The following is a 25,957-nucleotide window of genomic DNA, read 5'->3' as shown; positions in this document are numbered from 1 at the left end:
AGTGAGAATATTGGAGGCAAAAACAGCATGTCCTTTTGTATCTTTGGGGTGATGAGGAAGGCTTTAACCCAACTCTGCAGTGCCTCCAGTGGTCAGAAGATGCCAGTGGGGCTGTAGATGAACATTATAGCTCAGGGGCAGGCAATTATATGGGCTGGAGTGCCATTTAAGGAGTTTTGGTGAGCTGTTGAGGGGAGGAAGAAGGGGGCAATTGATCCTATCCTATCCAGCCTGCCACCACAAAATCTTGAGGAGGGAGGGCTGTGCCCCATGCTTTGCTGTAGTTGGAGCCAAGCAAGGCAGCATGCAGACTGCTCCCCCCCCATCCATCCATTCCCCTTACCATCTCCTCCCCCTGGCTTCCTGTTGGCACTGTACAGTCCAGGCATTGCAGCTGCCAGCAGCTGGGCCTCCACAGGATGGGGCATAATGCAGCACACCAAGTAGCCACACCGCCTGCTACAATGAGCCACTGTTTTCATGACACACTGGGAACATCCAGGGCAGCTGCCCCAAGTCTAGGGCCCTGCCATGGCCAGCATGAACCAGTGGTGCTGCAGTGGCAGTGGCTTATTGTGGTGAGCAGACAGGTGGGTGGGATGGCTAGGTACCAGGACTACACAACCGCAGTGCCAACAGGAAGCCAGGTGGGGGAAGGTGTATGCAAGGGGGGGTGGGGGTGACAAAGGAGACCGCATTCTGGGCGACCTGGCTCTGGCTGCAGCAGAGCAGAGTGGTGCAGGATGCAGCCCTCCCTCCTCAGACTCCCAGAGGTGGCCAGTGAGATGGATAGGATCAACTGACACCCCAAGACATGGCCTGCAGGCCATATTTTGCCCACCCCTGTAATAGAGGGATCACATGAAATGGTTGGTATGTAGCAGGCTGAACAAGATATTGCCAACCTGCTGAGATGGTCTCTTCAAGGGAAATGGTCTGCAGTTGAGCTGAATCTGCTGAAGTAGAGTGCCCGTTCTCATTGGCGATGCATAGGGGGTGCATGTGTACCCCCTGAGTGTGGCGGTGCACCCCCTATGAAAAGGCTCTGCTGATGCTGTCAGCAGCATTTGCGGACAGTCGCCACTCACCACCCCTCTCCTCTCGCTGCCAACACTGCTGGCAGCGTCTGTGGGCGGTCAGTGATTGCTGCTGGCTGCCTCCAACGCTGTCGGTGACAGCTGCGGGTGGTCGCCTCCCCCTGGTCAGCACTTGCTGTCCCCCCTTCCCTCCCCCTGCCACTGACAGCGCCAGCGGCATCTACAGGAGCTCCCCACTTACCATGGCTGTGATCCCACCACCAACAGCACACCATGCCCCCCCAGCTGCTGGGGGCACGCGTCATTCATCCCCGTTCTGCTGCATTGCAGTGGCAGACAGTAAAATATAGAAAGGTGCAGTTTTCAAAGAGAACCATCTTGTAGCTCCAGGGGAGATACAGTAAGTCATTTTTAAGTGCCAAATGCCATCATAAAAGGTGATGAAATGTGAGACCTCACCACCAACAGAGTCGATAGAGAGATTACAGAGGTGATCTCAGAGCTAGGAACAGAAGTCATATATGCATCATATACAATGAGGAGAATCCTGACTGTATCTGCTAGATGTATTCCAGTTTTATATGAAATGGGTTTATTAGTTAACATGTTCAAAATGGTTTGATCATTAGAAACCATTGCAATCTGCCTGCTGTGGAATTACATTTGACAAGAATTACAAGCTTCCCTTTTCTATTATTTGCCAGCTAGTTTGATTTCTAGCCTCAAGCACCAACGAGGGTGAAGGGAAGGTGTGGCAGGAGAGACCTGGCCAGTAGGAGGCTTCTGCTTTCAAGATGGAGGGGGAAAGAGCATCATGGAGACTGATTCCTCTTGTTCCACTTTGAGTCTGTGGGGTCAGGTCATTCCTTTTCCCCAGGGCTGCTGGGTTAAATCCTGTATCAGGCCAGACAGTACTCAGCAGAGGGTACAGTGAATGTCTTTACCCAAACAGTGGTAATGAACAGGGAACGCATGGACCCTCATATACCTAAAAAGACAGGCTTATAAAGAATGGAAGACAGGAAACACCACTAAGGAGGAGTGTTCTGCACTGGTTCACACCTGTAGGGGGAAAACTAGGAAAGCCAAGACTGCAACTGAACTTAAACTGGCTACACAAATCAAGGACAATAAAAAGTTCTTCTTCAGATATGTGGTAAGTTGAAAGAAAAACAAGGGCAACATTGGACCCCCTGCTAAACCAATTGGGGCAGCTCACAACTGGCACCCAGGAAAAAGCCAATCTGCTTAATAATTACTTTTCATTGGTTTTTAAGGGACCGCCCTTCCTAATATGATGTGGGATGACCAGGGTGAAGGTGAATAGATGCCCACCATTGGTGTGGATCTTGTGAGGGAGCATCTTGAGAAGCTTGACCCCCACAAATCAGCTGGTCCAGATAGATTGCACCCAAGATTGCTAAAGGAACTAGCAGACATCATAGTGCAGCCACTGGCAAGGATATTCGAGAACTTGTGGCACTTGGGCGAAGTACCTGAAGATTGGAAGAGGGCCAATGTGGTGCTTATCTTCAAGATCAGGAGAAAAGAAGACCTGGAAAACTACAGGCCAATCAGTTTGACCTCAATCCCTGGGAAGATGTTGGAAAAAATTATCAAAGAAACCATTCTTGACAGGCTAACAGAAGGCAACATTCTGAAGGATAGCCAGCATGGGTTTGTTGCAGGTAGGTCTTGCCTGACCAATCTCATTTCCTTCTATGACCAGGTGATGTATCACCTGGACAAAGGGGAAGAGGTTAATATCATACATTTGGACTTTAAAAAAGCCTTTGACCTGGTATCCCATGATGTCCTCATGGAAAAATTGGGCAACTCCGGCCTCAACTATGCTACAGTCTGATGGCTGGGGAACCTAGTAGTTGATGGAACCGAATCAACATGGTACGCAGTGACTAGTGATGTCCCCTAATGCTCCATTCTCGGACCTGTACTCCTTAATGTCTTCATAAATGACCTGGACACTGGTGTCAGAAGCAGACTGGTTAAGTTTGCTGATGACACCAAACTTTGGGGAAGAGTATCCACACTTGAGGACAGGCTGGTGATGCAGGCTGACCTCAATAGGCTCACAAGGTGGGCAGATAAAACCTGATGGCATTCAATATGGAGAAATACAGGGTGTTCCACCTTGGGAATAAAAACCCACATCACACTTATAGGCTCAGCAATGCTACAGTCACTAGCACCATGACCAAAAGAGACCTGGGGGTCATGATTGACCACAAGATGAACATAAGCCACCAATGTGATGTTGCAGCTGGCAAAGCAAACAAAACTCTGCCTTGCATCTACCGATGCATCCTGAGCAAGACTCAGGAAGTCATCCTCCCGCTGTACTCGGCCTTGGTGAGGCTGCAGCTGGAGTACTGCATCCAATTCTGGGCTCCACAATTTAGGAAGGACATGGAGAAGCTTGAAAGAGTCCAGAGGAGAGCCACAAACAAGATCAGAGGACGTGAAAACAGACCTTATGAAGAGAGGCTGCCAGCTATGGGACTCTTCAGCCTGGAGAAGCACAGGCTCAGGGGTGACTTGGTGGCAGCCTATAAGTACATAAGGGGTGTGCATCAGGATCTGGAGGAACACCTGTTCACCAGAGCACCCCAGGGGATGACAAGGTCCAATGGTCACAAACTCCTGCAAGACCATTTCAGGCTGGACATAAGGAAAAACTTCGTTACTGTCTGAGCCCCCAAGGCCTAGAACAAACTCCCCCCAGAGGTGGTGCAAGCTCCTAGCCTGGACACTTTCAAGAAACATTTGGACATTTATCTTGCTGGGATCCTTTGACCCTCACTGACTTACTGCCCCTTGGGCAGGTGGCTGAACCTAATGATCTTATGAGGTCCTTTCCAGCCCTAATGTCTATGAAATCTATGAAATGTCACACACCATGTGACTGGGCAGGGGTGTGGGTTTGTAATGTCACACATCATATAAGGGGAAAAGGGGGTTGTGTGATGGGGCAGGACTTCCTGTGGGTTCCACCCACCTGTCACATTTGCATTGAAGGGCAGTGTTCCTATATACAACTCAGGATTTTTGTGGGTGATATCTGTAAGGACTGGGTCATGGGTGGTCTAACCTAATGATTAGGCCACTGGGGAAAGGCAGGAGCCAAACCACAGGCTGGTCGAGGGGTCAGGTGCCAGAGACCAAGTTACCAATTCCAAATGGAAATCAATGGCCAGAAGCCAGTGCTGTAGTCAGGAAGAGTTGGGAGCCAGAGCCAAAGTCACAGTATGCCAAGATCCAGAATCAGGAGCCAGAGCCAAGTAAGGGTATGCCAAAATTCAGTGCCAGAGTCAGAGTTGGAACATATCAGGAGTCAGAACAGGAACTGGGGTGAACCAGGAGTTTCAGGCTGCATCCAGACAAGCATGGCTGTGTGGTAAGATACCTCACATTCAGCTGTTCTCCACGCTGCATGGGAGCAGCACAAGGCAGAGAGGTATTGACACCTGGATATCCAGGGGTCAAAAACCCATGCATGCAAAAAAAAAAGAAAAAAAATATATATATATATCAGAGCAGCACATGTGGGGCAGAACACGCCACTCAAAACCAGAGCCTGCCCATCCAGAGTCATGCTCCAGCTGCCAGCTAGGCTTCAAGTAGCAGGATTGCTGCTTTGGGGTCCTCCTGGGGCTGCAAAGTAAGGCTGCTGGGGCCCAGTGCTGGCTCTAGCCTCCCCTATTCCCCCAGGGTAACCTGCCATGCACCAGAGGGCACCTGGGACAGGTGTTCCCCGGCAACAATTAGCGTTGGCACCACATGTGCCACGGCTAGCTGTCCATGGGGAACCAAACGTCTACACACATGTGGACATGGCCTTAAAGGGCAAGTTACCACAGTGTTTCCCAACCAGTGTGCCACAGCACAAAAGTGTGCCACCAGAAATGAACAGGTGTGCTGCAGAATTTTGCCTTGGCAATGACCTACAATAGGTATGAGGATAGGGAATGCCCTAACAGGTGTGCTAGAGAAAAATGTTATTAATGTAAGTGTGCCTTGGGCTACAAAAGATTGAGAAACACTGAGTTACCAGATCCAAGGAGAATATCCCAAAAGCCAGAGTCCAGGAACAGTGGTAGCAGGGTCAGGAAAGCAGAGAGCACATCATCAGAGATGCTGACCAGGGCAGGTCTTCAGGAGAACTGTTGGATGGCCTGCAGTCTTCTGCCACAGGTGGAACTAAATGGGGAGACAGCTCTCCCCAGCAGCCAGTCAGGTGGCCCTAACAGTGGCCAATTGCAATCAGTAACTCAGGCAGGGCTACCAAGCATGTAGGTGGGGCCAACTTGGCAATTAGCCCAGCCTGGATTGCCTGTTAGAGCCTCTGACAGTATCTTTTATTATAAGATCCCAACAATGCAGCAACAATGCTATCCCAACAATGCAGTTGGTCTAATAAAAGATATCACCCACAGAAATCCTTGCCCCTCACGCATTTTGTGGACCATCACAGATACAAAATCACTTCAACATTATCCTCATGTGTTGCATATTCCTTGCCCACAATACTAACTACTCAGCACATGCTCTCTGATTGTGATGCAGACACATGAACCATCTATGCACAGGGCAGAGGACAACTGCCATGGATTGCTAGTATAAGTGACCCAGATTGCTGGCCAGTGGAATATAGATCCTAATAATTGATATCTGACTGATCTAAATATTGGGTTTGCTCCACCCTCCTGAGATTTCTTTGCAAAAAAATCAAGGAGAATGTGAACCTGGGGTCAGAGTTGGAGGAAATCGCCTAACTCCAAGGCCCTGATTTCATTTGGATGCATCATGGGCCTGATTTTTCCAGAACTGCTGATAACACGAGGTTTCCATTCATTTTAACCAGAGTTCTGAACATAGTCTCTAGTGATAAGCAGGCCTCATATGCCTAAAAAGGGCATGCAAAACAATCAGAAGTCACAAGGTCGCTCAAATCACATGACTTCTCCAAAGTCAGCCTGGACATGTGTGGCATAGCAGGAAGCGTTCCTAAATATTAGGAGTTGCTGCCCAGTGTCTGCATCATAGATAGACTGTACACATAGCGCCTGGCATAGTTACTCATTTGTATTGGTATTACTATGTTGTCTAGACCTTGAATGAATCCATTAGAGACCCGTCAATCAGAATCCCCCCTTTATGACACCATGGTCAAGGTTTTAAATGCATTTCAAGGGATTTAGACATATCTTCCCTTTACAATCTTTTCTCTGATGCCTGATAAAGGGTGTTTGTGCCCGAAAGCTTGCAATTAAAGAAAGTTTTTTGCAAAAATCTTGTTGGTCTAATAAAAGATATCACCACTGTCCACAAGCCCTGATTGCTCTCTTTCTATTACACAGCTTTGTAAATCTGAGCCTGCTTTTTTTTTACCTTCACCTATAGCAGGGGTGTCCAACCTTTTTGAATGTGGGGTCGGATCACGAACCTTTTATCACCCAGTGGGTCGGCGAGCCATATTCAGAGACCTCACTGGAAGTGACATCACATCAGGAAGTGATGTCACGTGACCTTTGACACCAATGAAGTTGCAGGAAGTGACAATGAAATGGGTCTGCTCCACACGGGAACTTACCCCGTGCCTCTGTCCGCCCTGGCCCAGCCCCGAGGGGCACCCAGCTCTGTGCGGGAACTTACCTTGTGCCTCCATCCACCACACATGCGGGCAGGGCACAGGCCATGCTGCAGCTCCCCTGGCCATGTGCCAGGGGCAAGGGGCAGAGCCCATCTCCAGCTCCTCCAAACAGGCGTGCTGGGGCAGCCCCGCTCCGCGCAGCCCTCAGGGCAGCTGTGGCAGGACCCAGCTCACTGATGAGCTAGGCCCCGCGGTGGTAAGCAGTTCCCCTCCCCTCACTGCCGGCTGGGGCCCGCGGGCCGGACCTGCCCACCTTGCCCCTGCCCTGCTGCCGCTGCCCTGCCGCCGCCACAGCTCTGCGCTCCATCGCCATGGTTCTGCGCTTTGCGGCGGCGGCAGCAGTACCGCCACCGCCGCGGGCCAGATAAAATGGCTTGGCAGGCCGCATGGTGGCCCGCGGGCTGCATGTTGGACAAGCCTGACCTATAGCCTTTGTCTGACTCTCCTCTGTCCACTTAATTCACTCAGAAGGGTACTGCCCAGTGCTGTGCATTCTTTGGAGCCTGTCACCTGAAATCATCATCTATGGTTGGCCTTCTGCTAGATTAGTAACAGTCATTCTTCACCTCTGGATCCAGATGGGATTTTAAAAGTCTCACATTCTCTTGTCTCCAGACTTCTTCCCCCCTTCATACTTTTGCAGTAAATGAACAATTCTGAAACTAGTTGCCTCTTCCTGTAATGTATTAATATGTAAAACATTATCTTCCAAAGCAGTAGCCTTTAGCTAATAGCTGTATAGGTTGGCCAGCAAGCAACTTCAGCAAAGCTCATTTTGCAGATTGCTGTTTTATCTGACTAGTTCTGCTCCTGGCAACAGAAAGAGGAGTCCATCAGGGCTCTCAATGGGAAACCCCGTTTTCAGGGATTATACATCATCAGCAATAAAATGCTCTTCCAAGGCCTTCTACTGACACGCTTCCTTGCCCACTGGTTTGAGATATTGGTTGTTTTGAGCTACAAAGGGACAAAGAAGATGGATTATTATAGATCCAGGACATGTTTTACAAAAAATGATTGGAATGTTAATCCTGCTGTCCTGGCCAAATTTCTACTCTGATTTTTACTTTCTGATTCTCTAAGTTCCATCTGCATTTCAAGGGCTGGGAGAAATCAATGTACATTCCACAGTTTTAGAAAGGGGGGCGGGGATTCTGCCTGTCTGCAGACACAGCAGCCATTTTGCTGTCAGGGTTGCTGCAGCCTATTACAGATGACATCTGTGCACTGTACTATCTCCAGGAGACTTTACTTTTGCACTTACCTGTTATTATTTTCCTGAATCTAAAATAAAAGCAATTTTATACCGGGAGCTAATGATATCTCTTTGTGCAGTCAGGTATTAAAACTCTGCAAATTGTTATAATTCTCTATTCTGGAACCTGCTTGGGAGAGTGACAGAGCCCTCACACCACAGATATGCTAGCTGGGGCAGTGGGTGGTAAATCTTTTGAAAAGAAGGTTGTCTGTGGCTTACTTTCAATAAACTGTGGGATAGTTTGTGGAGTCTGGCTCTCTGACTTGATCAAGCTACCAAACAAAATACTCATTATGGAAGGACAAAGATAACATCTAGGGGTTCTAGTTGGCTCTAAATTCATTTGAGCTCTAAAATGGTATATAAATGTTTAGGATTATTATTTAATTATTAAAACCAGATTTTCAAAACTCAAGAAGAAGCTGAAAAAAATGCTTTTCATGAAAAATATGCATAATCTTCAAATTTTCATGTGGCTCCTCTGTGTATAAGAATGAAACCAAAAGAGCACACAGGGGTTTAGGTTGTAGCCGTGTTGGTCTAAGGACATAGGCAGACAAGGTTCCTTGGGTGAATTTGATATCTTTTATTAGACCAACCCAAATGGTTGGAGAATAGTTATTAAGCAAGCTTTCGGGTTCAAAAGAGCACACAGTTGTTTTTCTCCCCTTGCAGGTCACCTTCAAGGCTTTAAGCTTGGTCATTGTACACTTGAAGTGCTTCAGAAGTGTGAACAGCTTCAATGTGAGCTGGTCACTCTTGCAGTTATAGAAGTGTTCTTGTGGCTTCCTTCCTGGCAGACTTACTTGACAGCTATAGTACTGCATAGAAATGTTTCAGAGAAAATGGGAATTTATGTGCCCAGGCTTTGGTTCATGGTTCACAATTGAGTTACTGGGCTCACATGGTTCACACTCGAGCCATGTAGATGAAAGAGCTGGATTGGATTTTGACCCTTTACTGAATTCTGTTTCAGTTTTGCAAAGTTCATAACACACACATATCTAGGTACTTCCATCTTGACATTGTCATAACCAAGTGTGTGTATATATGTATATGAGAACCCCCACTAATGTGTGTGTACATATATACAACTGTTATGGTACAGAAATGTCATTGGCATAAGTTTAGTATACCCACATCATTGATGGGTAGCAAAACCATGACTATTTTCCAAGTGTCTCAACTAAGTAGTTATAAAACTTTATACCCTGTGGCATATTGTCACCACCTGGTATTTGGTAAGTGCTGCTTATCTTACTGTATATGAAAATAAGTTTAAGGGTATTTTAGAGAGTTTAAAATGTATGAGAAGTTTTCAATAGTTTATATAAAGAACCAGGTACTCTATGATTGTATAGGGAGCCATAAACACCTCCAAAATAGTGTTTCTACATATTGGATAGTAAAGAATCCATGGTTTCCATCACTTCCAGAGCCAAGGGGGAGTGTGGGGTTTTTGGGAAGCTTCCAGCTCTAATGAGATAAGGCACTTGTTGTTGGCTTTGCATCTCTCACAGAAGATGAGGCTTTGAAGCTTTTCTGAAAAAACAGCATGCTGAATCTCAACAGGGGCAGATGCGACTGGGTGAAATCCTACTTTGAAAGCAAAAAAGAAACATTTTTCTAGAGGATTGATGTTGTAAGGCAGCTGTTTAAAACTGCTCAGAGAGTTGGGATGTTGATTGAGCCTCCTGTGTAAGGTCAGTGGGCGATGTCAGAGGAGCAGTTTAAGAGATATTTATCAATCATGTTCCCCTGCAGTTTAACACAAAGAGCTCTTCTCTATACATCTATGTGCATTGCCATTTTTGAGACTAAACTGGTGGCTGGGACATTCCTATTTTGTCAGAGCATGGTAGTATGAAATGACTAGCTACACTACCATCTAGTGACAGCCTAAAACATAGGCAAGGTCGAAGTCAAGATATAGTCAGTTGTATGTCAGTCATATCACACTGGGCGTGTTTTCATGAGAACTGGGTGAATGACTGGTGGTCAATGACCTTCACTGCAACTGTAGCTTTATTTTTTTATTTTTTTGGTTCTCAGACCCTGATGTTTACAGATGTGTTCGGATGCAGTTTGGATGAACAAATCTGAATCTAGGGGCTTTTTGCAAACTGCTCTTGGCTGTGTCTTCCTCTTTTGCTTTCCCAGCCTTGCTCTGAGAAGCTGAGAAATCAATGAAGGCTTGTTTACAAACACCTGCCTCGGAGGCAGTCCCAGCCATTCCTGAGCCAATTAGTCACAAGAAAACCACAACTAGGGGACAAAGAAGAGCCTCCTTCCTGGCTTTTAACCCAATAACAAGATAGTTAGAACAATTGCCTGGGGAGTAGGAGGCTCAGGATCAAGATCCCCCCCAACCCCAAGCTAGAGGAGATTTGGACCCATGTGTCACAAAGTGTTCTCATCACAAAGACCCTTTCCCCTTTCAGTTCTATGTAGTTTGTATGAGAGAGTCATTTGGCTAAAGAGCATAGACAGCAGAGGAGCAGAAACCTGGACATGGCAGTATTAATTTTGCTGACCCTCAGAGCTAGGCTGCTTCTACCTTACTTCTCTCCAGTCCTCCAGTATCTTTCTACTGTAAGGTGGGAAGTTCCTTTTTACCTGCTTAAAGGTGGGAGCGGAGGGGGCGGGGGGTGAGATTTGTCCCCAGAGGATAATATGATAAAAACACCTGGCATGGATTTATCAGATTTGCTTTTATGACAATGTGACAGGCTTTGTGGATATCAGGGAGCGGTGTATACAATATAACTTAGTTTAGTAAGGCTTTTGACATAGCGTACTTATGAAAATGTCATGGGGAAACTAACAAAATGCAGTCTAGATTAAACTACTTAAGATGGGTAGATAGCTGATCAAATTATCCTGCTCAAAGCATGATCCTTGGTAGCTCAATGTGACAGAGAATATATATATCCAGTGGGATCTTCCAGGGATCCAGTTATATTCAATATCTTCATTAATGACTTGGAGTAAGAAATTGAGTGTAAACTTAAGTTTTTAGATGACACCAAGCTGCGTGAAGTAGAAGACATGGTAAGAGGACAGGGTTATGATTCAAAATGATCTTGATCCATTGAAAAAATGGTCTGCAATAAATAGAATGAAATTAATTACAAATTAATTAATTAATTAATTAATAAGTGCAAAACACTATGCTTAGAAGAGAAAAATCAAACTTTGGCTTCTTCAACCATGGGATGTTGATCCAAGAAGAAAAATTGCTAAGAAGAGGTGGGATCTACCTGATGAAGAGAGGGAAGAGCATCTTCGCAGACAGGCTCGCTAACCTAGTGAGGAGGGCTTTAAATTAGGTTTAGCAGGGGGTGGAGGCCAAAGCCCTAAGGTAGGTGGTGAAGTAGGTGATCCGAAGAAAGCGCAAGCAGAAGGGGGCAACAGGGAAGGCCTTCTTATGCTTCCTGAGAAAATAGGGGAATCTGCTAGTTACATCAAGTGTCTGTACACAAATATTTCAAATTTCAAATAGTTCAAATTTGCACAGAGTCTGGAAAACAAGCAGGAACAATTGGAAGTTCTTGCACAGTCATGGAACTATGATGTGATTAGAATAACAGAGACTTGGTGGGAGCGTGCATGACTGGAGCGCTGTCATGGATAAACCAGGGGAGGGCAATTATTTTGGACAGAGGGTCGCTTACCGAGTTTTGGCAAGCTGTTGAGGGCTTCATGGGTAGGCCCGCCCCATGACAGCCCCACCCCTGCCCCCTGATTGCCATTTTAGAAATGGAAATCCTGCCCCTAGCCTCTGACCTTGCCCCTGGAAGTACTCCTTTGGGAAAAATGGTTTGCCATCTTAGAATGGAAAAAAAACAAATTATATACTAAAAGTCAAGCACCCATAATAATATTTTTAATTTAAATTTTAAAAAATTGTCTTGATTTGTGTGTGTTTGTGCTGTATATGTAGAAGTGATTACATATTAGCTCAAAATTCAGTCTTACTGTTGTAGAGTGTGTGAGGTGTTGGGGGGGTGTTGGGTTTGTGGGGATGTGTGTGTGTGGGTATGGTATTTGTGGGGTGTGTGATTGTGTGGGGGAGGGTGTGGCTATGGGGTTTGCAGGAAGGGTTTGAGGGTATGTGGGGTGTGCATGAGAGCCTCACAACAGCCTAGAACCTGAGCGCCCTGCAGCACCTCCCCACCACTGCCAAGAGCGTGCAGCCCCAGTGCACCCTGCACCTGCCCTGCACCGCCCAGCCTCATGTAGTAGTAGCAACAGGGACCAGTGTATGCAGCCATGATACTGCGCTCCCCATGCTGACTCTGGGGTCGCCTGTCAGGGCTGAGAAGAAGCAGTAGAAGCTGGGCAGAAACTGCTGCTCAGCATGGGGAAAGTGGCCCCTCCTCCTTGCTGCTGCCGGGCAGATTTTGCTGCGGCCACCTGGAGCCCACGCTGTGCTAGGCTGTGGTGTGGCTCCTTCACTACCACTGCTGGTGCCCAGTGCGGCAGCAGTGATAGCGTGGAGCAGCCGCAGGGCAGCTCACGGGTGGCAGTGAAGGTGCTGCACTGCAGACTGGTGCAGTACAGGCTCTGGGCAGCCGCAGCAAAAAGTGCCCAGCGGCAGCAAGGGGAAGGGACCGCTTTTCCTCTGCCAAGTAGCAGATTCTGCTCAGCTTCTTGTGCCACTGCTGCTGCGGCTGAGCCTCAGTGGACAAACCCAGAGCTGGCGCAGGGCCCAGGCTCAGCAGCAGTGATGCGGAACAAATTGCTGCTCAGCATGGTGGAAAATCAGCCCCTCCCTCTCCCCGTGGCCTGCACTTCCTGGTGCATCTGCTCTACACTGCCACTGCTGCCCCGTGGGGCAGCCCGGAGATGGTGGTGATGTGAAGGAGACATAGAACAGCCCCGCATGGGCTGTAAGCGGCTGCATCCGGAAGCGCTGGCCATGGGGAGGGGCCACTTTTCCTCTCATGCTGAGCAGCAATTTGTCCAGTGCCACCATTGCTCACCCCAGACAGGTGAGCATGAGGTGCATGGGGTCAGGACTGCCCTCACTGGTCCCAGCCTGTACCGTGGGGCTGGGATGGGGGGGGAGACTGGTAGTGAGCGGACATGCTTGAGCCCAGTAACTGGTGCATGGGAGCACAGGGCCCGCACTAGTGCCCTGGGGCCAGTGCCAGCAGGGCCCAGAGCGGGGCAGCAGGAGCATGGGGTCCCACCCAGCAGGGGTTCTGTGAAGCTGGGCCAGCTTTCCTCTCTCCCTGCCGGCACAGCCCAGCCCAGCCCAGCCCAGCTCCATAGATCCTTGCCAGCCTGCACTCCTGCCCCCCCGCTCTGGGCCTCGCCAGCACTGGCCCCACAGTGCTGGTGCGGGCCCTGCACTCCTGCACACCCATTCATTTCCACTGTCCCCTGCCGCTGCTTTCCCCACTTTCCTGGCTCCCTGCCAGCTGCACTACACCATGTGGCTCCCAGCTGCCTTTCTGAATGGGGGAGGCAACCTAGTGACAGATGATGCAGAAAAGACTGAAGTACTCAATGCCTTTTTCACCTCAGTCTTCACAGGCAAGGTCAACTGCTAGATTACTACACTTGGCAGCACATTCTGGGGAGAAGGTAAACAACCAACAGTGATGAAAGAACAGCTATGGAGCTACTTAGAAAAGCTGAGCATGTACAAGTCCATGGGACCTGGATGCGATGCACCCAAGGGTGCTGAGGGAATTGGCTAATGCGACTGTAGAGCCCTGGCAATTATCTTTGAAAACTCATGGTGATTGGGATGGTTGGCAAAGGGAAAATATAGTGCCCAAATATAGTGCCCATCATTAAAAAAGGGAAGAAGGAAGAATTACAGACCAAACAGTCTTACCTCAGTCCCTGGAAAAATCAAGGAGCAGGTCCTCAAGGAATCCATTTCTAAGCACTTAGAGAAGGTGATTAGGAACAGCTAGCATGGATTCACCAAGGGCAAGTCATGCCTGATCAACCCTTGGTGAATCCATGCTAGCTGTTCATCCCCTGCCCCCCACTACAAAAAGGATGTGGACAAACTGGAGAAAGTCCAGCGGAGGGCAACAAAAATGGTTAGAAGGCTGAGGCACATGCCTTATGAGGAGAGGTTGAGGGAATTGGGCTTGTTCAGGCTTCTCTTCTCTAGACTATGAGGGGATTTTATATCTGCCTTTAACTACCTGAAGGGGGTTCCAAAGAGGATGGAGCTAGACAGTTCTCAGTGGTGGCAGATGACAGGACAATGGTCTCAAGTTGCAGCAAGGGAACTTTGGGTTAGATATTAGGAACAACTTTATCACTAGGAAGATAGTAAAGCATTGGAACAGGTTATCCAGAGAGATTGTGGAATCACTATGATTGGTGGTGTTTAAGACCCAGGCAGAGAAAGCCTTGCCTAGGATCATATAGTAGGGAATGGTCCTGCTTTGAGCAGGAGGTTGGACTAAATGACCTCCTGAGACTCCTTCCAACCCTAATTTTCTACGATTCTACATGCACAAATACAAACTGGATAGCATATGCCTAGATCATAGTACCACAGCAAAGAAGAGCCCATGGGTTATAGTAGATAGCAAGCTGTGTATGTCATCAGAGTTGCATTCTTTAAAAAAAAACCAGTGTATTGAGACATATATTCATAGGAGTGTTACATCGAAGTCATATACAGTAGACATTCAGCACTAGTGAAACCTCATCTGGAGAACTGCATCCAGTTTTGTGTACTTCAAGGAAGATGTGGACAAATTAGAGTCAAGAGGACAGTAACAGTAACAATTAGAGGTCTTGAAAAAATGACATAAAGAATGTTTGAAGTATTGGAATTACTTACTTGAAGGAAGAGGAGCCTGAGGAGGAATCTTCAAATACAAAATGTGGGTGGTGATCAGTTGTTCTGTCTATAGGGAACAGGGAAAGAAGTAATGGGCTGAAATTTCAGCAAGCCAGATTTAAGTTAAATATTAAAAAAAGAAAGAGAAAAAATCTCACTCTGAGGGTGGTTAAACACTGGAATAGATTGCTTAGACAGGTCATGGAGTCTCCATACTTGGAAGTTTTTAAGTACAGTTTAGACAAACATTTGTCTGGGGTGGTTTAGATGGGGATGATCCTTCCTTGAGCAGGTTGAACTTGGATGGCCTTCTGATGTCCATTCCAGCCCTGTTTTTCTATGATTCTACTACATGTTTTGCCTTTCTCACACAGCATGTCCAGTTATCATATTTATGTACACTACAGTACAGTTCCAGTTTCCATCAGCATTCCAGGTTTTGATTGTGCTTTGGTGAATTGTTTGTTGTTTTCTACCTTCAAGGTAGAGCCCTGGCTCACTCCAAACTCCACATCCAGGAAGAACATGAGGAGCCAGCAAACCTGCCTCCACTCAGTCGTAACGTACCCAGCTGCAGTGGGACAAAAGGTCTGCCTCTCTTTTCTCTCTATGCCAGTTTCATGGTAGTGAAACTCCATAGTTATCAGTGGGGTTGCCCTTGATTTGCATGGGTGTATGCAGCAGCCAGACCCAAAATATCTGGCTGCACATTTCTGTGTTTCAGAATACTGCAGATTTTCCCTATTAATATGTTCTGGGTGGTAAAAGAGCAAGCTGGTGCCAGGTTGAATAGAAGCATAGATTCATAGATGTTAGGGTCGGAAGGGACCTCGATAGATCATCGAGTCTGACCCCCTGCATAGGCAGGAAAGAGTGCTGGGTCTAGATGACCCCAGCTAGATGCTCATCTAACCTCCTCTTGAAGACCCCCAGGGTAGGGGAGAGCACCACCTCCCTTGGGAGCCCGTTCCAGACCCTGGGCACTCGAACTGTGAAGAAGTTCTTCCTAATGTCCAATCTAAATCTGCTCTCTGCTAGCTTGTGGCCATTATCTCTTGTAACCCCCGGGGGTGCCTTGGTGAATAAATACTCACCAATTCCCTTCTGTGCCCCCGTGATGAACTTATAGGCAGCCACAAGTTCGCCTCTCAACCTTCTCTTGCGAAGGCTGAAAAGGTCCAGTTTCTCTAGTCTCTCCTCGTAGGGCTTGGTCTGCAGGCCCTTAACCATACGAGTGGCCCTTCTCTGGACCCTCTTCAGGTTATCCGCATCCCTCTTGAAGTGCGGTGCCCAGAATTGCACGCAGTACTCCAACTGCGGTCTGACCAGTGCCCGATAGAGGGGAAGTATCACCTCCTTGGACCTATTCGTCATGCATCTGCTGATGCACGATAAAGTGCCATTGGCTTTTTTGGTGGCTTCGTCACACTGACGACTCATGTTCATCTTGAAGTCCACTAGGACTCCAAGATCCCTTTCCACTTCTGTGACACCCAGCTGGTCATTCCCTAGGCTGTAGGTGTGCTGGACATTTTTCTTCCCTAGGTGCAGCACTTTGCATTTCTCCTTGTTGAACTGCATCCTGTTGTTTTCTGCCCACTTGTCCAACCTGTCCAGATCTGCTTGCAGCTGTTCCCTGCCCTCCGGCGTGTCCACATCTCCCCATAGCTTTGTGTCATCTGCAAACTTGGACAGAGTACATTTCACTCCCTCGTCCAAGTCACTGATGAAGACATTAAAGAGTATCGGTCCAAGGACTGAGCCCTGCAGGACCCCACTGCCCACACCCTTCCAGGTCGAAACCAACCCATCCACCACGACTCTCTGGGTGCGACCCTCCAGCCAATTCGCCACCCACCGGACTGTGTAGTCATCCAAGTCACAGCCTCTTAACTTGTTCACCAGTATGGGGTGGGATACCGTATCGAAGGCCTTCCTGAAGTCTAAGTATACAACATCCACCCCTCCTCCTGTGTCCAGGCGTTTCGTAACCTGGTCATAAAAAGAAACTAGATTGGTCAGGCACGATCTGCCTGCTATGAACCCATGCTGGTTTCCCCTCAGCATAATTTGTCCTGCCGGGCTCTCACAAATGTGAGCCTTGATAATTTTTTCAAATACTTTACCAAGGATGGAGGTGAGACTGACTGGCCTATAGTTGCCCGGGTCCTCCTTCCTCCCCTTCTTGAAAATGGGGACCACATTGGCCCTTTTCCAGTCCTCCGGGACTTGGCCCGTGCGCCACGAGCATTCAAATATTCCCGCCAGTGGCTCTGCAATGATGTCGGCCAGTGCCTTCAGCACCCTCAGATGGAGCTCAACCGGGCCTGCCGATTTAAAGGCATCCAGTTCTTCCAAATGACTCTGCACCATTTCAGGGTCTACGCATGGAAGTCTGGCACCTTGCTGCTGCCCCTCTACAGCCCCAGTGGGAGACTTGTCGTGCCCCTCACTTAGGAACACTGAGGCAAAGAACTCATTGAGTTCAGCCTTGTCCCCCCTGTCTGTCACCAATTGTTTCTGCCCATTTAGCAGGGGTCCTATTCCTCCCTGGGCCTTTCTTTTACTCCCTATATATCTAAAAAACAATTTCTTGTTGTCTTTTACTTGGGTTGCCATCCTCAGCTCCATGGTAGCTTTGGCCCATCTAACTGCCTCCCTACAAGCACGAGCAGAGGAGGTATATTCATCTTTAGTGATCTCTCCCTGTTTCCACTTTTTATGTGCTCCCCTTTTGTCCCTTAGGCTGCCCTGGATTTCTCTGGTCAGCCAGGGAAGCCTCCTGGCCCCTTTCCCTCTTTTGCCTCGCTCGGGGATCGTCTTGCTTTGTGCCTGAAGGATCGTTTCCTTAAGGCACAGCCACCCTTCTTGGGCTTCCATCTCTTCAAATCTCCTACTCTGCAGTGCGTCCTTGACTAATCGCCTGAGTTTATTGAAATCAGCTTTCCTAAAGTTTAGCACTTTCACCCTACTAGTTACCTTACCCACTCGCCGTCTTATGGTGAATTCTATTATTAGGTGATCACTGTCCCCCAGATGGCTACCGATCTGGAGGTCCGCTACCATGTCATCTCCCGTTGCCAATACCAGATCCAGTATGGCATTCCCCCTAGTGGGACCGTGTACCTCCTGAGTCAGGTGGAGGTCCTGTACACAGATTAGAAACCTGCGTGAGCGGTGGGACTTTGCTGTCTGTGACTCCCACCAGATGTCCGGGTAGTCCGGGTAGCATAAATGGTTCATTCCCTGAACTGCAGGGGCATAAACTTGGTACATAGAGCCATCTGGGCTGTCTCACCTGGGAATCCGCAGCATTGCATTCACATGCTCTGTTTCTTAGCTATTCCCTGTACACCAATCTTTTTGGAAGTCGGCACATCCACTTTTTGCTTGGCACAGCTCTAGCCTAAAGGCACAGGGACTGAGGGGAGGGGTGAGATGATGGCTTCCTCCGTTCCTGTGAAGTCCTGTCTCCCTGCAAGTGAGTTTAATATAGTTAAGTCAGGGGAGTTCCCAGCACTGCCAGGAACTCAGGGCTTCTGTGGCTCAGACACACTGCTGGTGTCTTCCAAGCTTCTGCTTGGGTGTTCCCTTGCTGGCCATAGTGTGCAATTCCTCCTGGATTTTGCTCTGCCTGACACAAGTGGCTGGGTTGGCACCAAAGTGCGCAGCTTTAGCAGCTGCGGAGGCAGCCCCTTGCTGCCAGCCTCGTAAGGGGGTGTGAGTGGGGTTACTATCCTCTCTCCCCCTCTCACCTTGTTGCAAGCACCCATTTTGAGTTCAGTGCTTTCCAAACAGGACAATCCCTCTTCTAAGGAGTACATGTTCTAAAGACAAGTCAAGAGAGGTCAGAGGAGGAAGAAAAAGAACAGTTAGTAGATCACTTGGTAGTAAGGCTGCCTGACACTTTCCATTATTAAACTCTGCTTTCACTTGCCAAACTTGAACAACTTGGGCTGAAGTTTTCCGTGCTGGCTGGCTGTCTTAACCTGAATTATTCTTTAAAAACAGTCAAAGCTGTTCTGCTGTTATGTAGTTATTTTGCTCATGTTAAAAATTCTTAAGGTCTTTTCTTTGACCAGCCCTCGTGCTTTGGATCAGTAGCAAAGGCTGCTGAATCAGGAACAGGGTTTTTGATTGTAGCCGTGTTGTTCCAAGGACATAGGCAGGCAAGCTTCTTTGGGTAGATACAATATCTTTTATTAGACCAATTCAGTAGTTGCAAAAAATGTCTTTGCAAACTTTTTGGCACAAGCACCTTTCTTCAGGCATAGGGAGTCTCTGCTGTTCTAAGATCTCCAAGGAATTAAAAAAGCTTAAAGTGTGACAGGATGTCAGTGAGAATGTATGTAGGTAGAAAATTAGGAAAACAAGGGTAGAGAAGGAAAGGGAGAGGTGGAAAATGAGGGGGAAATCATGCCAAAAGTAAATAAGGGAGTCTCTACTGTAGTTGAATTCTCCAGAGTAAAAAAGAGGCAGTCTATAAAAAAGTAAATAGCTGGAAATTAGGAAGACAAATGGTAGAAAAGGGCGGTGGGGGATGAGAGTGCAAATGGTAAAGTCAGGCAGGTACCTGGTGAATCAGATGTCAGGCAGGTTGTAATGTGCCATAAATCCAATGTCTACATTGAGTCCATGATTTTTTGTGTTCAGTAGATTTATGAAGTGAAGTTCTTAGGCTCTCCGATACCAACAAATTTTCAACAAGGAGAATACCTATGATTGCCACCTCACAAATCCCAAAGGGCCCTCCACCCAACAAGGACACTCGTACTTTTGAAATAGCCACCTGGATACCACACCCTTCCCTGAAACCTACATAGAAAATCCTCAACCAATTGCAACCCATACTAGAAGACAATTCATAAAGAGATCTTCTCAGAACCACTCATCCTAGCATTTAAATTAGCACCAAACCTCGCTAACTTCATCACCAGAAGCAAATTCCCTATGACCCAAACCACACCTAATAGATCCAGACCATGCCAGGGAAAGAAATACCAAGCCTGCCACATCTCCACCACTCTCACAATAACCACACCCCACAACAAAACCATCACCATTCCTAGATCTTACATCTGCACCTCCAGAAATGTTATATATCTCATCCAGTGCACCTAGTGCCCTGATGGAAAACATGTAGGAGAAACCAAACAATGACTGTGCACCAGAATGAATGCACACTGAAAGCGCATCAAAGACAAAAATATCCAGCTACCTGTGGGTGCGCACTTCTCATCAGACAATCACTCCCTCTCCGATCTCACAGTTCTAATCCTCACAGGGAACTTACAAAACACCTTTCACAGATGAGACTATGAACTTCACTTCATAAATCTACTGAACACAAAAAATCATGGACTTGGTGTAGACATTGGATTTATGACATATAACATTACAAACTGCCTGATTCACCTGACCTTACCATTTACACTCCCCGCTTCCTCCCCTCCTTTTCTACCTGTTGTCTTCCTAAATTCCAGCCATTTAGTCTTTCACAGACTGCCTCTTTTCTACCTTGGAGAACACAACTACAGTAAAGTCTCACTTAATTACCTTTGGCATTATTTCCCCCTCATTTTCCACCTCTCCCTTTCCTTCTCTACCTTTTGTTTTCATTCTTTACCTTCTTGCTAACATCCTGTTGCACTTTTAGCTTCTTTCATTCTTTGGAGATCTCAGAACAGTAGAGACTCCCTATGGCTGAAGAAGGGTGCTTGTGCCTGAAAGCTTGCAAAGAGTTAGAAACATGACTTCTGCTGTTTCCATGAAAATTCCCCTAAATCTGGCTAAGAAGCGAGCCTTTGGAAAAAAAATTTCACAATTTGCATGTGAGGAGAAAACTCTTCCTTGAGCTTTCTAGCTTAATCCCACATAGCAAATGGCGCATGCCCCACCCTGGGACTGCAAGAGGCAGGGTAGTGCTACATCTCCGAAGGGGGAACAGTTGCTTCACAAAGGTTTTGTGAAAATAAGTTCTTGAATGCTTATGAAGCGCTTGGATACTGTACTGATGAACCCCTGGGGAAAAAATAACTCCCATGATGAATTGATAATTCTGGCCATAGAGCAGGCTTTCTAAATAACATCTAAAGCCACACACTGAACAATGGAGAAAGCCAGAAACTGCATAGTGCTCAATAACTATCCATCCTTCTTCAATCCATCCTGTGCACTTGTAACAGCTGCAAAGTCTTGCTTGGCTGCAAGCTGAATGGGTGAGCTGTGCCTGAGAACTTTGCAAGAAAGGTTGCAAAAGGTGTGCAGAGGATGCAATAGCTTTTCCAAATTGAGGGTATGCTGTGCACATGCATGCTTTTTACTAAAGCATTTGAACCATGACCAGAGCTCCCATTGCAAACCCTGGGTTCTGATTGGTTACTATGGCGCCATAAAAAGCTGAGGGAGGGAAAAGCAGCTGAGGAGAAGTTGGAGGAGAGCAACACCAGCCTGGAGAGAGGGGCAGAGACTTAGCCCCTCCTTCCCCCGCCTCAGGCAGGGGGAACAGAGGCTTGCTGGGTAGCAGACATCAGGATACAGGGCTGGCCCACAATTTTTTGGGACCCCCTGCAAGATATAGTTTTGGGGCCCCCTGATTCATTGAAAAATCAAAATTGCGGTTAATTGTGGTATAAACTCACTGAAAATAGTTGGGGCCAGGCTGCACACACATGGGCTGTGCTGCAGGGACACAAGATGGGGGCAGCATTTGCTGGAGGCACCTGGGTTCCCTCCCCAGGGCCAGGGCAGGGGCCCAGGCCAGGTCAGGAGTAGAGCTGGAAACTCCTTCCCTGCTTGGCTGGGAAGGTGCTTCCTGCCTGCATCAAGCCCTTTAAACATGGCGCAGGCAGTGGGGGATGAGTGGGACACGGCTTCTTGGCTGCAGGGCCCCCTGCAGCTGTAGGTTCTGCAGGATAGGATGGACCAGCCCTTTCAGGACAGAGGAGAGCCTGAGTCATCTGAGGAGAAGCTGATTCCCCACCTGGTTCAGAGCTGTGCAATCAGGAACAAATACCCAAGGAAAGAGTGGGGAGGGGTTGGTAAACCAGCTGGGAGTTGGGAGAAGCTGCCTGGTCAGGGACCTGTGGAGGGAAGTCCTCAGTTTGGGCTGAAAAGGCTCATACTGCAGGAACAGAGACCTGTGGAGGGAATCCCATCTGCATGTGGAGGTGCTGGGGGAGAGAGACAGCCCAGAGAGTAGAGCGGGATGTGAGAATCCCAAACCCTGCATAGATGTGTGAGGGGACACTTAACCCCTAGTGTTTGAAGGAGGTGTCTTTTTCAGAAGGAAACGAAAGAAAAGAAAGCTATTACCTGCAGTAGTTGATCAGAGACTTGTTTTGCTGAGTTCACAAGAATGACCAGAGTCAACTTTCCCCAGAGCAGTGGAAGCCTCGTCCCTACCACCTAGTGGCTGATCATAGTTAAAGCTGTGTTGCCATTTATTGTTATGGGAAGGGAAGTATGAACAAAGGGAAATCAACCTGAGTTATGGGGGGACGGACTGTTTTAAAGGGTTATAACCAGGTGAATGTAATCATGGAGGTTGTTTGATGCAACTGCGACCACCCAGGGTGGTGGAATTATTCACCTAATGTGGCAGTTGTAAATTGTATTCAAATTGTTGGTTTTATTATTAAGTATTGATATTATATATATATTTCTTCTCTTAATTAATCATTTCTTTTCTGTATATACTTGTACATAATAAAGAAACCAATATATGTTTATTGGGGTTGGAGTAAATTCTTGGGCGATGAGGGTGAGGCACACACCCCTCCACAGGACACCTCAGTCAGCAGACCTGCCTGAGGGGGTTCCCAGGACTACTGGCACCCTAAGGATCTAAAATCGCGCATATCACTTGGCCTAGCGTGCCAGCACGGGTTACACACTGAATGGCACAGAGATATGGAAAAATACAGAAACCCTGTAATTGAAGGCTGTATCCTAATGCATTTGCATAAGAGAGCCAAATTAATGTTGTACAGGCAGACTTAATCCCTGTTTTTCCTAACCTTGAGTACTTGACTTTGAGCACATGACTTAATCATGGTTTCTTAACATATCATTCTGGTTGCAAACAAGAGGTGATGTGTTGTTGCAAGGTCTCTTGGCGTGTCCTGAGGTATCAGTCACAGGAGTGTCTTTCGTGCGAGCTCTGTGCACAGATGACTGAAACTGAAGGACCCCTGAGAGTAAGCCACAAAAGCACCATAGACACCAGTGACAGACTATGCCTGGATGAGGAAAAACTTAGACAGACAGTCCTGCTAAGGTGCAGAAGCACAAGAAAGGTGATACCGTAGCCCAGGGGCAGCTCCACAGCATGGAGTTACTCCAGTTTGTATCAGCAAAGTGCAGACCTTGTGTACCATGTGCTAGTGTTTTTTTATCCCCTTCAGTTTATTTCACCATTTGTTTCCCACTAGTTCAAGGTTCTTCTGGGTAGTGCAGGCTTGTGGGTGGGGTCCGAGCAGCCCAGAACACTGTTTGTTAGGGCCTGTGCGAAATTTCACCAGGTGTTTCATTTTGAAGCTGTTTTGATGCATTTTGAGCTCAAAAGAGTGAAATCAAAACAAAACAAAAGCCTTCAAAACAGCTTTGAAACAAAAGGGGGCACTCAAAACGTTTCAAAAGTTTTGAAACATTTCAAGTATCGAAGCCAGGCTTACTTGACTTCAGCGCCGGTCCCTGCCGGCAACAGCAGCCTCCTATCATCCAACATAGATCCGGGGGCTGTGCCCCCCCAGGAGGATTCTGGCACAGCCCCCAGCCCTCCTGGGGGTGCAGGCCCCTGGATCTGCGCGCAGGATAACAGCATGCTGTCAGTGCTGGCCGGGGCCTGCGGCAACACTAATCTTCCCACTGCTCAGCACGGGCTGTGCCCACCGCCAGGTCCTAGCTGGCAGCAGCAGCCTCCTATCATCTGGCAGGCAGATCAGGGGCCTGCACCCCTGGGAGGGCTGCAGGACTGTGCCGGACTCCTTCCGGGGGTGCGGGCCCCTGGTCTGCCTGCCAGATGACAGAAGGCTACTCCTGCCACTTGGGACCAGCTCTGGGAGCAGCCTACGCCCAGCACTGGGAAGATTGGTGCTGTCGCTGCCCCAGCCGGCAGCAGCAGCCTCCTGTATCTGGCAGGCAGATTGGGGGCCCACACCCTGGGAGGAGTCCGGAACAGCCTCACAACCCTCTCATAGGTGCAGGCCCCTGGATCTGCAGGCTGGATGACAGGAGGCTGCCACTGCCAGCAAGTGACAGTAGTTTTGCTTGTCAATACCTTGAGGTACAGTTTCCCAGAAACCTCTGCACCTATCTCCTTAAAGTGTGGCAGGCTTCATGCCCTCAGAAGCGGCTACCATCCCAGCAAGTTTCATCTGAATCAGGCAAGAAATAACAACGTTTTAGGCATTTTCATGATTGCCCATTATAACCTATGGGCAAAACGTCAAAACAGCGTCGAAACAGCAAAGCAGTTTTGATGAAACAAAACAGAACAGTGCTTTCAAAACTAAACAAAACTCAAAACAAAACACTGTTCCATCAAAACTTCAAAACAGAAGTCAAAGCGGAATAGTGCTGTTTCCCACAGCCCTACTGTCTGTGCTGTCAAAGTGGAATTGCTGACTCTTTTGAAGGGCAGCCCTGAAAAGTATATGAGCGAACAAAATTGCCTGTACTGGGCAAAGAGCCAGTGTCTCTGGAGAGTGTCTCCCAGGTTGACCCTCAACAAGCCCTTCATACACCTGGTCCTGGAATATCATTCATAATAACAGACTGTGGGCAGGGTGTGCAAAGTTTCTCTCTGTGGAATTGCTGTGCATGGTGGAGAGGGCCTATGTTCTCAGTGCAGGCTGAGAATAGTCCTAGTGCGCCCACTGGCACTCCTCAACTCCATGAGGGAATAGACAGTTGGGTTTGGGGTGTAGTCAGGGCCCTAGTTCCCCTCACCCCTACATTGGGAGAACACATTGATGTTTACAAGAATAGATATAAGAAACAGTACCCAGAACACAACATTCACCATATGCTGCACCATGTGCCCAAGGAATGATGCCTAGACACATATCTGCTTGGCCACTATTGCCCTGTGCCTTCTGTATATGCACACAGTTGTATGTACACAATATGGATACATATGCAGATGTTGACACTGGCACACATGTAGATGAACACACATACATGTATGTAAATACAGATACACACGCATACACACTCAGAGGCATAAGCATGGAAGATGCTCATGCATGTGCATGTACACACATGCTTACCAACTCCACAACAAAGCAATGCTGCCCTGGTATGGTAAGGCTTAGCAGTGGAGTAGGGGAGGACAAGGATACTGGAATTCTCTCCCTATACTGGCAGAGCAGGCAGAGGGGCATAGTAATTGCACTCCCACATTTCCCAAAGCACAACATTAATTCATCCATCACTAAAATGTAAAACATTAAGAGAAAGGAAAAGTTGTTTGAAAATAAATCCCCAGCCTCCTGTCCAGGTCAGGGCAGTGCATGTCAAGGTGAGATGCTGTGTTCCAGGGGACATTAACTTCATCAGGCATTTCTAAAACTCATTGCCTGATTCAGTAGACAGAAAGATGTTGCCCAATGATACACAACAAGCTGAAGCCACCTGCTTAAAGAAACAGGGGCTGGCTGGTGGTTCCATTATCACCGCAAAAGGTTTACAGCCAACACAAGCCTTGCAACAGCAGTGTTACAAATAACAATACTTTAAGTAACTTACCTGTTGATACCAAAATACAAGCCCACCACAATCCTGCTCAGGCTGCTCCCACAGATCAACTAGACCTAACCTGCTCCAGGCCTGCTGTGTGTGTCAGCGTGGCAGGACAGTGCCGGTGCCTGAAGTGAAACTGCATGAGAGTTCTTGCCTGACCTATGCTTTGGAGTAACCCAGTGACTTTCCCTTCCCTAGAGCAGAGGGATAGTCTAAGTAGAAATGCTCCCACAGCAGAGGGTCACTTGAGCTGTCTGCTTGCGTCCTTCCTACCAATTGGCTGAAGAAACAGGAGGCCTGCCCTGTGTGTTATTCTCAAAACACCAAGGAATTACATTTATAAAATAATAAAGCTTGTTTATTCAGAGAGCCTTCTTTGCCTGCTGATCTACTGTTTTCTCCTGCAATCCCAGGGTATAGGTAAAAAA

At 47.8% G+C, this 25,957-nt stretch overlaps 1 long non-coding RNA gene across 2 annotated transcripts; it reads right to left on the bottom strand.

Annotated features, from left to right (window-relative positions):
• Positions 1–8,548: 8,548 nt before the first annotated feature.
• Positions 8,549–25,713, bottom strand: LOC109282711 (uncharacterized). 2 transcript variants are annotated; one of them, XR_002089740.2, is made up of 3 exons: positions 25,536–25,713; positions 14,787–14,853; positions 8,549–11,070 (listed from the first exon to the last, which is right to left on the bottom strand). It is a non-coding gene; the product is annotated as an uncharacterized LOC109282711 (long non-coding RNA). The 2 variants fall into 2 exon arrangements; XR_009454923.1 differs by lacking the exon at positions 25,536–25,713 and adding an exon at positions 18,085–18,252.
• Between the last annotated feature and the right edge of the window lie 244 nt (positions 25,714–25,957).

Source organism: Alligator mississippiensis, chromosome 9 (genome assembly GCF_030867095.1).
Source record: "Alligator mississippiensis isolate rAllMis1 chromosome 9, rAllMis1, whole genome shotgun sequence".
Lineage (NCBI taxonomy): Eukaryota > Metazoa > Chordata > Crocodylia > Alligatoridae > Alligator > Alligator mississippiensis.
Note: the sequence above shows the minus strand (reverse complement) of the source record. Positions and strands in the feature narration are given on the sequence as shown.